At 39.3% G+C, this 14,560-nt stretch overlaps 1 protein-coding gene and 2 long non-coding RNA genes across 5 annotated transcripts in view; 2 read left to right on the top strand and 1 right to left on the bottom strand.

Annotated features, from left to right (window-relative positions):
- DSCAM (DS cell adhesion molecule) overlaps positions 1 to 14,560 on the top strand; it is a 644,197-nt gene that overhangs the window by 255,673 nt on the left and 373,964 nt on the right. The gene's annotated exons all lie outside the window — the stretch shown is intronic.
- LOC123362159 overlaps positions 1 to 14,560 on the bottom strand; it is a 142,830-nt gene that overhangs the window by 40,823 nt on the left and 87,447 nt on the right. The gene's annotated exons all lie outside the window — the stretch shown is intronic.
- LOC123362158 overlaps positions 1 to 14,560 on the top strand; it is a 43,257-nt gene that overhangs the window by 24,963 nt on the left and 3,734 nt on the right. Inside the window, exon 2 of the long non-coding RNA XR_006576357.1 lies at positions 13,962 to 14,036. This is a non-coding gene — a long non-coding RNA (uncharacterized LOC123362158). The remainder of the gene's footprint in view (positions 1 to 13,961; positions 14,037 to 14,560) is intronic.

Below are 14,560 nucleotides of genomic sequence, written 5' to 3'. Positions count from 1 at the left end.
TTTTACCCCAAAGGACCCTTACATATCTTTAAGTTAAGCCTTTTGCCCTCATCCAAAGTTTAATAAAATCAGTAGAAAGTCTCCAATTGATTTCAGTAGGGTTTGGATCATTAACCTTGAGTCACCATTCTGCACTGGAGAGCCTACTGGGTGATGTAGCTGCACATCACCCCATGCTCCCAAAACATAGAATAAATGTTCTATCTAATCCTTAGGCAGTAACGGACACATTTTCAAACAGGTGCCTAATTTCTTCCTGTGGAATCTTTTTACAGCAATGTTTTATAAGCACAACATAGGCCCCTATGTTTGAATATTTGGTTCAGTGTGAGCCTTAGATTCATACTACCTCATAAACAACAAGGAGTCCAGTGGCACCTTAAAGACTAAAAGATTTATTTGGGCATAAGCTTTTGTGGGTAAAACACCCCACTTCTTCAGATGTATGGAGTGAAAGTTACAGATGCAGGCATTATATAATGACACATGAAGAGAAGGGAGTTACCTCACAAGTGGAGAACTAGTGTTGACAGGGCCAATTCGATCAGGGTGGATGTAGTCCACTCCCAATAATAGATGAGGAAGTGTCAATTCCAGGAGAGGCAAAGCTGCATCTGTAATGAGCCAGCCACTCCCAGTCCCTATTCAAGCCCAAATTAATGGTGTTAAATTTGCAAATGAATTTTAGTTCTGCTGTTTCTCTTTGAAGTCTGTTTCTGAAGTTTTTTGGTTCAAGAATAGTTACTTTTACATCTTTTGTAGAATATCCAGGGAGGTTGAAATGTTCTCGTACTGGCTTTTGTATGTTACCATTCCTGATGTCCGATTTGTGTCCATTTATTCTTTTGTGTAGAGACTGTCCGGTTTGGCCAATGTACATAGCAGAGGGGCATTGCTGCACATGATGACTACTTCATATGTATTAAACATTTCTTTTCAAGGATTAGCTCCCTCTAACAAGGCTTACCACTTCAAAAGAAAAAAGCAGCAAAACTAAAAAGCATAAATGGGTATATTTTCACTGCCTAGCACCATTCTTAAAATGAAATATTTTATTCAGCAGAAAGATAATGAAAGAAGAGAATCTTACTGCTTTGGAGAACCAAGATATCTATTTTTTTAACCCTAAGAAGACAGCATTTTTACTTGTTTTTTGTAGCTACAGTAAAGTGTCATTTCCTTCTGTCACCACTGAAGTCTCTTCTCCCCTGCTGTTGGAAACTCTCCATTATTAAACCCACAAGACCATTTGATCCAAGGAAGATATTGTGACAGCAAAACCATGTGTTTTTCACAGCTTTCTTTGTTGGTCGATGGAGTTTTATCTTTTTATGCTCCTGACATTTCTATATCTCCTAAGCCTCACTCAGCTACTGGGAGAGGTTTTCATTTCACATTAATTTTAAGACAGGTTTGAAAGAATTTCCCTTTTATGAAGAAACATGTTTCAATGAAAAGTTTAAAATTTCATTCAAGTTTTCTTACTGTTCCCTCATTCAGATTGTTAGCCCCTATTTTGTTCCTACATTTTTAAATGATCATTGTTGCCCTGATCCTCTTCCCATTGAAGTCTATAACAAAACTCTCATAGTGCAAGAGTCGACCCAATATCTGCCAATTTGTGATACTTTTAAACCATTTCTGTTTGACAGTTCTGCCTGTTGGATGTTTGCTCTTGAATTTGAAAATTTGTATTCGTAATAAAGAGTAAACACTGGCTGATGAAGAGGTCTACTTAATTGCAAAATGCCTTTGAAATGCACCATTAATCTGTTGAGTTTTTAGATATTTCTTTTGAGGAACAAAGAATTTTTCTGACCACTCTCCTTGTTAAGTTTTCATGGCTTCCTTGACAGAATCAGCTTTCTCTGTGGCCCCAAGTGAATTAATTATATTAAATATCACAAAGAGTCTCTACACTTATAGTTATAAAAAGCTGAAAAATGTGGACAAGTATATAGGCACATCATAAATATTGCATATTAACGAAGGAATAGTAATGAGAATTACAGAACATTTTAAACTGAAATAGGTACAAGGAACAATTAAATACCAGGAAGTACAGCCTATTTGACCCACAAATTAGAAACTATATGTGGGGAGGGGACCCTTATCAATGATTTTAAAGAAAAGAGTTAAAGTTCAGCTAGAATGGTAAAACTATAATATATCTCAGATAGGAATAAAGTGAGAAGCAAACATGAATATCTTTGCCAGGAATAAATTGTATTTTCTGTGGAGGTACAAGATGAAAGAATTATAGATTTGCAATCTGCTCTATATATACTAATGTAAAATATAAGATAAAATGAAAATGCTGCTGGACAAAAAATTTTTCCTGATCAAGTAGAAAGTTTCTGATAATACATAACCCCAAGAGATAGTGAACTCTTAGCATTATCTAGTATGCAAGACTTCTGTTGGGCAGCATACAGAGGAGGGCCTCAACTGACTTGACATTGCACAATGACAAAATATGGTTTCTAATGGAACAGAAATTACTCTCAGAAGTTACACTAAAGGATATAGTATGAAATGCTAGCCACATTAAAGTCAATGACAAAACTTCCATCAACTTTGATGGAGCTAGGATTTCATCCATAGTCTAATTTCCACTCAGTTGTATCAGTTTTACATCAGTGTAATTTACTTATTTTTAATGATATTCTACTATCTAGAGCAGGTGTGAAATAATATACCAAGAATCGGATCCTGTGCCAAATCAACATATGTCATTAGTATGTTTTCCAAAGGGGAAATGTTTTATTTTCTTAAATGTAAATAGATTCCTTTTAATAATACACTCTTCCGTATGATCCAAAGGCCCTGTGTTCAATACCAGTGGAGGCTAGAGAAAAAAACAAAGAGAAAAACTTAAGTAGTAATAAGTAACAGAGCACAGACTGAAAAGATCTTCTCTTCTTCTTTTTCTTCTGGTACTACACCAGAAAAGTAAGATAGGGTGGCATGTAGTTGCCTGTTTATTTAGTGTTGCTCATGGGGAGCATGGAATATCTGTTTCATTGCTTGAACTGTCTTCGTACTAGTTTCTGGGAGCAGTTCAATGTGTTGAACGGTTGCTTAAAACTTTCCATTATTTAAAAATAAATAAATAATTCATAAACATGTTTGAAAATATCTGTAATGCCTCCATAATTTGCAGCAAGGACTTGAAATTTGGCAAGTGGATAATTCTGAGGTCAGAGAGGTGCGTTGTGCTGAAAATCCGTTCAGAATTGGCAGTTATAATTTGTTGAAAAATCCCCACTTGCCTTCTGTGTTCTGCTCCATAGTGCTTACTAGAGGCTTGCTGCAAAGAAAAAAATATGAACATTGCATGTGCCCCAGCCAGCATGCTCACCGACAGCATGCTCTCAGGCATCTCCCTGCATATATCTAAAGCAGCCAGATGGAATCATAGATGCAACCACTATGCATGTGTGGATGTGCTGGAGATGGAAAAATGGCGGGGGGGAGGGGGTTTAAGACATGTTCCCTGCTCCAAAACTATTTTCCTAGTCAGTGATGCCCTTGGCCAACCAACACTGCCTGCCTCAGGTCTGGGGATTTAAAAAATAGACTTCCCCTAGAATCATAGGGTTAGAAAGGACTGCAAGGTACAATGTAGCCTCCTGTTGCTGCTTCTCTCCATTCAGTGCATTCTGTCTCCTCCCCACCCTGGCTATGGTGGGTGTCATGTCTGTATCCTATGGACAGCAGAGTGTGCAGGGAGACGAAGGGTCACAGATACTGCAGCACTCCCTCTTCCTGTGCAGCAACTGACTTCCCCTCCCAGCACTGGAGAAAGCTTGTGGTAGGGGGAGTGAGAGAGAGAATGAATGAAAGCCAAGAAGTTACACAGGCAACTTTAATTCTGGCATTTTCTAACTTCCAAGTCTTTGACGTTACAACCTCAATGTTCTTTTAACATAGTTCTCATATATACTCTTCTAGTCCTTAAAAAAAATGGTTTCATCTGATGAAAACTCCTATTGGGCCCCACATGGTTCATCAGCATGGTTTGGATCTTTAGATCCACCGCACAGACCTCTGCCGCTTGAGCTAATGGAGTATTCAGTTGTAGTAACCTGTTTTCCACTCTAATGAGTCAGGCACCAGAGTGGGATGAAACACACACTTGCCAGTAGATTTCACAGTTGTTTCCTGACAGCAGAGGAATACTGGGACTAGAGCTGGGTGAATAATGGATTATCCAGTTCACTGGCAATTTTTAAAGTTTTAAAAAATGTTTTTGGTCAAACAAAAGATTCATTTGACCCAAAATAAAGCATTCAGTTTTGATTTTGGGGATTTTAAATGTTTTTGAAATTTTAAACATTTAAACAAGGAAATTTTAGAAGTTAAAGGAAATTTCCAAACAAAAGGTTATTTTGACATCCCCCCCCCAAAAAAACCAAAAAAACCCAAAAAAAACTACTTCATTTGGAAAAAATGTTGAAATGAAACATTTCAGTTTTTCCTGAATGTTGAGGTGTTTTCCCCAAAAAACAGTTTGGCAAAATCAGCACAACTTCACCAAACATTTTGTTGTTACCAAATCTACATTTTTCACTGGGGGAAAAAAATGCTCAAAAATTATTGCCCAGCTGGTATTGGAACTCCGGAATCCTGGGTTCTTTTTCCAATGGACAGTTTTCTAGTGGCTATAGTGCCTTCTGTTCCTGCCCTCCAACCTCTCAGCTTGTCTTTATTTCCCTTTCTCAGTCCCTCCACTTCCCAGACTGCCTCTCCTTCCTTCAGCTCTCCTTGGGGAGGTGGAGAAGGGGAATCAGCCAGAGGCACATCGCCGACATGGAAAGCATCAGCCCAAATGGCTAAAATTTGATGAAGTTAGATGCGATGGAAAATGGGGTTTTATAATGGAAACTATTGGGCAACCTTAAATATAGACATAGGTTGTGTCTATACTTAAAATTATACCAGCATAGTTCTGAAAAACTCACAGCCCTGACCAATATAGCTATGCAGACTAAACACCCAATGAAGATGCAGCTATGCGGACAGAAGAGTGCTTCTGTTAGCATAGCTAATGTCATTCAGTGAGACTGTTCCTACACCAGCAGAAAAACTCCTGCCAGCATATGTTGCATCCACGCTAGGGGGCTGTACAAGCATGGCTATGCTGACATAGCTATGCCAGCATAGTCTCGATAGTGTAGAAATAGCCATAGCTGCCAGCTACATCTATAATATTATATAAACATAATTGGATAAATATATGTATATATTTTGTTTCATGTACTGCAAAACAAACATTTATTTTTTATGATATGTAATGATTATGTGAAGGTAAATAGTAGCCAAAAGTCAATAAAAAAAATCTTTATGGGAAAAAGTCTGGGCTTTCTAAATTAATTTCCAAATCCATGGAGAAACATTCATAATGATTCCATAAGTATTTTTATGCATGTTATCACCATTTGTTATTTTCCTTTGATGTTGCTACAATGTGTTTGTTGATCTATTGTTTAGGACATGTATAGAGCACATATAACAGAAAGCTGTTGAAAATCCTCTTGCCTTCCTTAATGCAAAGAAAGAAACATTCATGCAGCCTTTTCAGGTTATTTACTACTTCAGAGCTTAAAAGGAGGACATGTAAGAGAGAAACTGATTTTTCATTATTATGGTGCAGAAATAAGATAGAAAAGAGAGTATGTGAGAGAGACAGACTGAGTCTTATGAGGTACCATTTATTCTTCTTGTTCATGCATTCTGTTCTTGTCACTGATGTCATACTGCTCTTATTTTCTTTGGTTGTCAAAGTAACTATCAGTTTGGCCCATCCAGTGATATTAAATAAGGATGTCAAGTGAAGGAGAGCCGAAGAAGGACATAGAAGAAAGAAAATAGGGAGAAAAGAAAAGCATGAAAAAGTGAAATGCTTCATATCAAAATGTGTAGCATAAACTTTGAGAATTAATTTGCATAATGTTGGATTTGCCACCTGGATGCAATAATCATTTTGATTGGAGGTCAGTAAAAGGATTTCCTCCTGAGTTTAGTTTGGCTCTGATTTCCACTTTCAGTGTTCCGATTTTAATAAGATCGTAAACCCAACCTCTTCCACTGTGGATACAGAACACGTGACTTTTAATTTAGTCTGTTGCAATGCACGCCACTTGTGTTAAACACAGACTGTACTGGGGAAAACTAAGAAAAAAATAATGTAAACAAAAACCCTCACTATTCCCCCTAGAATTTACTCTAGATAGCTCATAAATGGTTAATATGAAAGCATCTACTCTATATTCCTTTATGTAGTCGCTGCTTATTTTTAAGGTCCCATCTCTCTCTCTCTCTCTTTGTATATATTTATATATCAGTTTCAGAATGTTACATGTATTATTGTTAGGACAAATGAGTATTATTCCTGACTGGCACTCTCCCCCTGCAGTTTCATACTAGTAACTAGTTTTCAAAAACAGAAACTCGCTTATTCATTGATTGCTACTGCACAGATTTGATTTGATTTTTTTAACCCTGGAACAATTTTGTGCTCAGCTCCCTATTGGAAATGGTAATACACAAAACATCTTTTTGAAATTTGATCTGAAGTTTCTTTAAATCACATCCACTGGAGTAGTATGGAGAGGGCAATATTTGTATAAAATTTGGACCTGACTGCAAATAAAAATGTTGAGGTTGTCTACCTCCTTTGCAGGCCTCACAGACAAAAACATGGCTTACATTTTCAAATGTGAATAATGATTTTTGAAGCTCAACTGGAGACACCATAAAAGAGTCCTAATGATCAGAAAGAGCTAAGCACTTGCTCTCTGAAAATCAGGCCCTTTTTAGGGTGTCTTAAGTTGAGCTCTCAAAAAGTTGAGGCACCTCAAGTCACTGTTCACCTCATATATGTGTGAATGATGCCACAAAAGCAGCACTTGGCCCAGGCCCAGATCTTCTGGGTCTTATTTCCCTCCTTCTACAAAAGGCAGACAAGACTATGGATCCTGTGTTTGCACTGTTAGAGATACTATCCTTCTGATGAAACATTATACAAAGGTCCTGATCGAATATCTCCAGTGGTTATATAGGTGGAATTTAAATATCCTCAGAGATTTTTACCAAAGAATAGCATGACAGTGAACACTGTGTGGGTAGGAAGGTACACGAAGACTCTGAAAGTGTGCATTTAGACAAATTCACAAACTTTATTAAATCTTTATGAAACTTCTTACCTTTAGGTAAGTGCTGCCTTGTGGCATCATTTGCATCTAAACCCCACACCACAAAAGCTAAAATTATTATGATTTATTTGTACCACCTGAGAGCATTATATGAATGCTTTGTGAGGGAAGAAAACGAAGTAAGAAAGGATACAGCTGTGGGTAGGAGAATGGACATACGGAGGAAGGGTACTGTAGATACAATTCTAATAGGTGATACTGGCAGTAGAATGGCTGGGCCTAATCGGGTAAAGAATGTGAGTGAAGCCAAACAGCAAAAATGAAGATGTTTGTACACCAATGCGAGGAGCCTAGGTAACAAAATGGAGGAACTAGAGTTACTGGTGCAGGAAGTGAAACCAGATGTTATAGGGATAACAGAAACATGGTGGAATAGTAGTCATGACTGGAGTACAGGTATTGAAGGATATGTGCTGTTTAGGAAAGACAAAAATAAAGGCAAAAGTGGTGGAGTAGCATTGTATATCAATGATGAGGTAGACTGTAAAGAAATAAGAAGGGATGGAATGGATAAGACAGAGTCTGTCTGGGCAAAAATCACATTGGGAAAGAAAGCTACTAGAGCCTCCCCTGAGATAGTGCTTGGGGTGTGCTATAGACCACCGGGATCTGATTTGGATATGGATAGAGACCTTTTTAATGTTTTTAATGAAGTACATACTAATGGGAATTGTGTGATCATGGGAGACTTTAACTTTCCAGATATAGACTGGAGGACAAGTGCTAGTAAAAATAATAGGGCTCAGATTTTCCTGGATGTGATAGCTGATGGATTCCTTCACCAAGTAGTTGCTGAACCAACAAGAGGGGATACCATTGTAGCTTTGGTTTTGGCGAGTAGTGAGGACCTCATAGAAGAAATGGTTGTAGGGGACAACCTTGGTTCGAGCAATCATGAGCTAATTCAGTTCAAACTAGATGGAAGGATAAACAAAAATAGATCTGTGACTAGGGTTTTTGATTTCAAAAGGGCTAACTATAAAACATTAAGGAAATTAGTTGGGGAAGTGGATTGGACTGAAGAACTTGTGGATCTAAAGGCAGAGGAGGCCAGGAATTACTTCAAGATAAAGTTGTAGAAACTATCAGAAGCCTGTATCCCAAGAAAGGGGGAAAAAATCATAAGCAGGAATTGTAGACCAAGCTGGATGAGCAAGCATCTCAGAGAGGTGATTAAGAAAAAGCAGAAAGCCTACAAGGAGTGGAAGATGGGAGTGATCAGCAAGGAAAGCTACCTTATTGAGGTCAGAACATGTAGGGATAAAGTGACAAAGGCCAAAAGCCATGTAGAATTTTCCCTTGCAAAGGGAATTAAAACCAATAGGAAAAGATTCTATAGCCATATAAATAAGAAGAAAACAAAGAAAGAAGAAGTGGGACCATTAAACACTAAGGATGGAGTGAAGGTTAAGGATAATCTAGGCATGGTCCAATATCTAAACAAATACTTTGTCTCAGTCTTTAATGAGGCTAATTAAGAGCTTAGGGATAATGGTAGGATGACAAATGGGAATGAGGATATGGAGGTAGATATTACCACATCCGAGAGAGAAGCCAAACTCCAACAGCTTAATGGGACTAAACTGGGGGGCCAGATAATCTTCATCCAAGAATATTAAAAGAACAGGCACATGAAATTGCAAACCCATTAGCAAGAATTTTTAATGAATCTGTAAACTCACGGGTTGTACCATATGACTGGAGAATTGCTAACATAGTTCCTATTTTTAAGAAAGGAAAAAAACGTGATCCAGGTAACTACAGGCCTGTTAGTTTGACATCTGTAGTATGCAAGGTCTTGGGGAAAAAATTGAAGGAGAAAGTAGTTAAGGACATTGAGGTCAATGGTAATTGGGACAAAATGCAACATGGTTTTTCAAAAGGTAGATCGTGCCAAACCAACCTGATCTCCTTCTTTGAGAAGGTAACAGATTTTTTAGACAAAGGAAATCCAGTGGATCTAATTTACCTCGATTTCAGTAAGGCATTTGATACAGTTTTACATGGGGAATTATTAGCTAAATTGGAAAAGATGGGGATCAATATGAAAATTGAAAGGTGAATAAGGAACTGGTTAAAGGGGAGACTACAATGGGTCATAGTGAAAAGTGAACTGTCAGGCTGGAGGGATGTTACTGGTGGAGTTCCTTAGGGATCGGTTTTGGGACCAATCTTATTTAATCTTTTTATTACTGACTTTGGCACAAAAAGTGGGAATGTGCTAATAAAGTTTGCAGATGACACAAAGCTGGGAGGTATTGCCAATACAGAGAAGACCAAGATATCATGCAGGAAGATCTGGATGACCTTGTAAACTGGAGTAATAGTAATAGGATGAAATTTAATAGTGAAAAGTGCAAGGTCATGCATTTAGGGATTAATAACAAGAATTTTTGTTATAAGCGGGGACGCATCAGTCAGAAGTAAACAGAGGAGAAGAAGGACCTCGGAGTATTGGTTGATCCGAGGATGATTATGAGCTACCAATGTTATATGGCCGTGAAAAAAGCTAATGCGGTCTTAAGTATCAGAGGGGTAGCCGTGTTAGTCTGGATCTGTAAAAAGCAACAAAGAGTCCTGTGGCACCTTATAGACTAAATACCACGAAAGCTTATGTGCCAATACATTTGTTAGTCTATAAGGTGCCACAGGACTCTTTGTTTAATGCAGTCTTGGAATGCATCAGGCGAGGTATTTCCAGCAAAGATAAGGAGGTGTTAGTACTGTTATACAAGGCACTGGTGAGACCTCATCTGGAATACTGTGTGCAGTTCTGGTCTCCCATGTTTTAGAAGGATGAATTCAAACTGGAACAGGTACAGAGAAGGGCTACTAGGGTGATCTGAGGAATGGAAAACCTGTCTTATGAAAGGAGACTCAAAGAGCTTGGCTTGTTTACCCTAACAAAAAGAAGGCTGAGGGGAGATATGATTGCTCTCTATAAATATATGAGAGGAATAAATACCAGGGAGGGAGAGGAATTATTTAAGCTCAGTACCAATGTGGGCACAAGAACAAATGGATATAAACTGGCCATCGGGAAATTTAGACTTGAAATTAGACGAAGGTTTGTACCCATCAGAGGAGTGAAGCTCTGGAACAGCCTTCCAAGGGGAGCAGTGGGGGCAAAAGACATATTTGGCTTCGAGACTAAGCTTGATAAGTTTATGGAGGGGATGATATGATGGGATAGCCTAATTTTGGCAATTAATTGATCCTTGACTATTAACAGTAAATATGCCCAATGGCCTGTGATGAGAAGTTAGATGGGGTGGGTTCCGAGTTACTACAGAGAATTCTTTCCTGGCTGGTGAGTCTTGCCCACATGCTCAGGGTTTAGCTGATTGCATATTTGGGGTCGGGAAGGAATTTTCCTCCCAGGGCCAGCTGCAGACCCCAGCACGGCAAGCACGCGCGTGGGGCGGCATTTGCCGGCAGGGGCGGCAGGCAGGTCCGGCGGACCTCCTGCAGTCATGGCTGCGGGAGGTCCACCGGAACCCCAGAAGCAGTGGACCTGCCTCAGGCATGACTGTGAAGGGAACGCTCGGCCCGCGGCTCCAGTGGACCTCCCGCAGGCATGACTGCGGAAGCTCCACTGGAGCCGCGGTACCAGCGGACCCTCCATAGCTGCGGGAGGTCCAGCCGAGCCGCGCGACCAGCGGACCCTCCGCAGTCATGCCCGCGGGAGGTCCGCTGCTCCCGGGGTTCCGGTGCACCTCCCGCGCATGACTGCTTGGGGCGGCCAAATTCGTAGAGCCGCCCCTGTTTCCTCCAAGACAGATTGGCAGAGGCCCTGGGGGCTTTTCGCTTTCCTCTGCAGTATGGGGCACGGGCCACTTGCTGGAGGATTCTCTGCACCTTGAAATCTTTAAACCACGATTTAAGGACTTCAATAGCTCAGACATAGCTTAGGGGTTTGATACAGGAGTGGATGGGTGAGATTCTGTGGCCTGCGTTGTGCAGGAGGTCAAACTAGACGATCATAATTGTCCCTTCTGATCTTAAAGTCTATGAGTCTATGTCATGACCCTCTCCGTGTTAATTACTAGCTAAGCATCTTCACAGTTTGGAGCACCTGGCATCAAAGTCTTACAGAGGGGCCAAGAGGGTTTGAGTAGCAGTGTGGAGGCCTTGAGCCCATTAGGTAAGAGGTTTAGGGGATGAAACCTAAATAAGTTGGTGTGGGTGGAGCAAATACTGCCTGCTTATGGAAGAATTCCAGAAAAAAACTGCAAACATACAGAGTTTGGCTGACAAGTCCTTGTGTGGGAATAACACCCATCCTAAGGCACAAATCTGAACCAAAAGGATTTGTTTTAAAAAAAAAAAACTAAAATGAAACAGCAAAATGTTTTCAAAAAACAGATGGCACACTCTTTTTTTTTTTAGCTTTCACCAGTAGTGCACTTTGTAAATACCTCTAGGTGAGCGTTTCGAGCTGAGCCTTGCTGACACACTGACACCTATAAAATGGCGCACTGGTATATAAAAAGCACTCAGCATTAAGCTCTTGAAATAATCAATTATTTAACAACTTATCACATTTACTCCCCACTGAATGAAGAATCTTTACAGCATCAACGGGTCATCACAATTGGATCATCTCTTCTAACATTCCATCTTCAAAACATGAACACAGCTGAGAGCTCATACGAGGAAAAAGAAAAGCAGGGATCCTAGGTTTTGCTAAATTATTTACAGCAAGAGAAAATGATTGTTTATAGCTTATAACTGTGTATCTTCTTGGACTACAAAGGGCACAAACATCCAGATAGAGAGGTTTCTGATTATTAAAATCAATAGAAATCTTTTGGTTGACTTCAGTGAGCTTTAGATAAGGCCATTGAGGAGTATTAGGTATTCCTTAGTGGAGGATGAAGCTAGCTTCCAATTATAAGCTCAGTTTCCAAATCCCCTTCTTCCCAGAAAGAAATGAATATTGTTGAACTATATTATATACAGTATCTCATTCCATCCTCAGGGAGAGTTGTTTTTTGGAAGATTGGAGGAAGAAATCAAACGAGGAGTTTTGAAACTTTGGCATTTACAAAAATTCCCCAAATTTATGAAAATGTGTAGATATCCTCTCTTTTGGAAGAGGGGCTCATGTCTTCTAAATGGTGTGCTGCAAATGTTATGTGTTTGGTTGGAACCTTTTAATATTTTGGGAAGGTAGGGTTAGTGAGAAAATTACTAAGATTCAAAAAGAGCTTGTGATGGGGGTTGGAATACCCCAACTGTAAGAGAAGCAGGGAAAGCTTTACTTATATGTTCATTAGATCAGAAATATAAAGAGGAAGCAGCGGAAGTTTGGGGGAGGACCCTTGAGACAAAAGTAAAGCTTTCTGCCTGTCCTGTCACAGTTGGAAACAGGGGCTGGAAACGCACAGCCCCCACACACCAGACCAGGAAACAATGAGGAGCTGGAAAATTGACCACTTTGCTTACATGATACTGTACATTGCTAACCAGATGCTTTTGTAAGTTGAAGGCTATTTGGTTTTACCTCCAGCTGAAACAACCCATCCTTTGTTTACTATTTTGCTCTTTCTTTTGGGTTGGCCTGAAGAAACAACAAAATGTAACTCCCCATAAAATAATCCAGAGTAGAGAAACACTCTGTGGACACTGGTATTTCTGCAGCATTAAGTGTCAGAGCATACATGTGTGGAGGGGGTCTGGAACAATTTTTATAGTGGGGTTGCTGAGAGCCATTGAACCAAACTGTAAACCCTGTATATAATGGAAACCACTTCAAGCCGGGGGTGCAGTAGCACCCCCAGCACCTCTAGGTCCAGCGCCTAGGCGTGCACATGCATGTGTGTGTTTGGGGGTGTCTTTGTTTCTTTTCCTTCTTTTCAGCTGCCCACCACTAAGGTCAGGCCATGCTCGTTCACAGCCCTTGTCATATGTTTACAGACTAACATCCTAAGTTATTTTTAAAGGTGACTTGCATATGAGAAACAAAAAGGGCATATGTCCTTTTTTGCTCCTTTATGATGTATAAGAGATGCCTGAAAGAATTATAAATTAAAATTTTCTTTGACCTAGAAGAGTTAACGGTTAGTGGAGAACTAAAGAAATTATGACATCATGAGATAGGTGGTGGAAAGCAACGATACTGAGAAGAGATTTTAGTCTGAATGTTTACAACTTTTGGCTCTTTTTGTTTTATTTTTTTACATTTTATAAACTCCAATAATTAATGAATACATTGGAAAAAGGATGTCTTGGTGAAAACTCTCAGGAAGGTCCTCCAGCAAAACCAGTGAAGTCCAGACTAGACATTTCTATGATTAAAATACAAGCAGAAATGGATCTATTACCTCTTACTGAGGCAGACTGATAGGTTGACAGAAATTGTGTTGATGTATGGTAGCACTGAAAATTCCGCACTGCATGTCAACAAAGAAATATTTATTGGCACTACTCTATATTTATATGTGCAATAGCACTCGCTAAATATAGTAGTATTTTAAAAGAAGGTGCTGGAAGTCATGAAATATGAATAGGAAATTTGAAAGACCATATTTTTACATATTTTTTTCCTACTGCTATTCAACAGTCCTTCATGTTAAAATTATGTTAAACACTGCAGGGTCAGATTCATCCCCATATAACTCCACTGAAATGAATAAAGTTAAACTAAAATGAAATTGACCCTGAATCAGTACAAAGCGACAAGGGGAGGGGTGTTTATATACTTCAGCTTTTGTATGAAGACTCTTTTACTGCCTTTTCTAGAGTCAGAAAAACAAAGTAGCCGTGTTGGAAAAAATAAATCTGAGCTAGTATGGCTGCTGTCAGTGCTTGAAGAATGTGAGTATTATGCAGCACAATGCATTTCTTTTCATACATAGTGCCTTGAAACATCTACAGTGCTGAAATACACATTCAGCAGTGGGTGGCAAATAGACCATTTAATCCTTAAAAAACAACCACCCTATATTTGCAAATGTTATAAATATTATTAGATAGATAACATGAAAAACAACAACTCCAATAACTTGAACTTTAAAAAAAAATGTTCAGTGTGTTTAATCAACAATTTATCCATGCAAATATCTTGAATAGGTTTAAAATGTACATGTACATGTTAATAGGGCTTTATGCTTGTGTGCCTCCTTGTTAAGCATCTAATTCTGCATTTAAGATAGGTGGTCTTGTTTTCAGTGGTGCAGGTCAGCTCTGGTGTATGTGGTGCAGAATTTAGCTTCAGATTTCTATCTGTGGGCTTGTCTTCACTAGACCCGCTAAATCGATCCCTGCTGCATCGACTACAGCAGTGTCAATCTTCCTGTAGTTGGGCAAATGAGTTTCCCTATTTTGTCCAGTTGCTCTGG

This window comes from Mauremys mutica, chromosome 1 (assembly GCF_020497125.1).
Source record: "Mauremys mutica isolate MM-2020 ecotype Southern chromosome 1, ASM2049712v1, whole genome shotgun sequence".
Lineage (NCBI taxonomy): Eukaryota > Metazoa > Chordata > Testudines > Geoemydidae > Mauremys > Mauremys mutica.
This window is presented reverse-complemented; position numbering and strand designations above follow the sequence as displayed.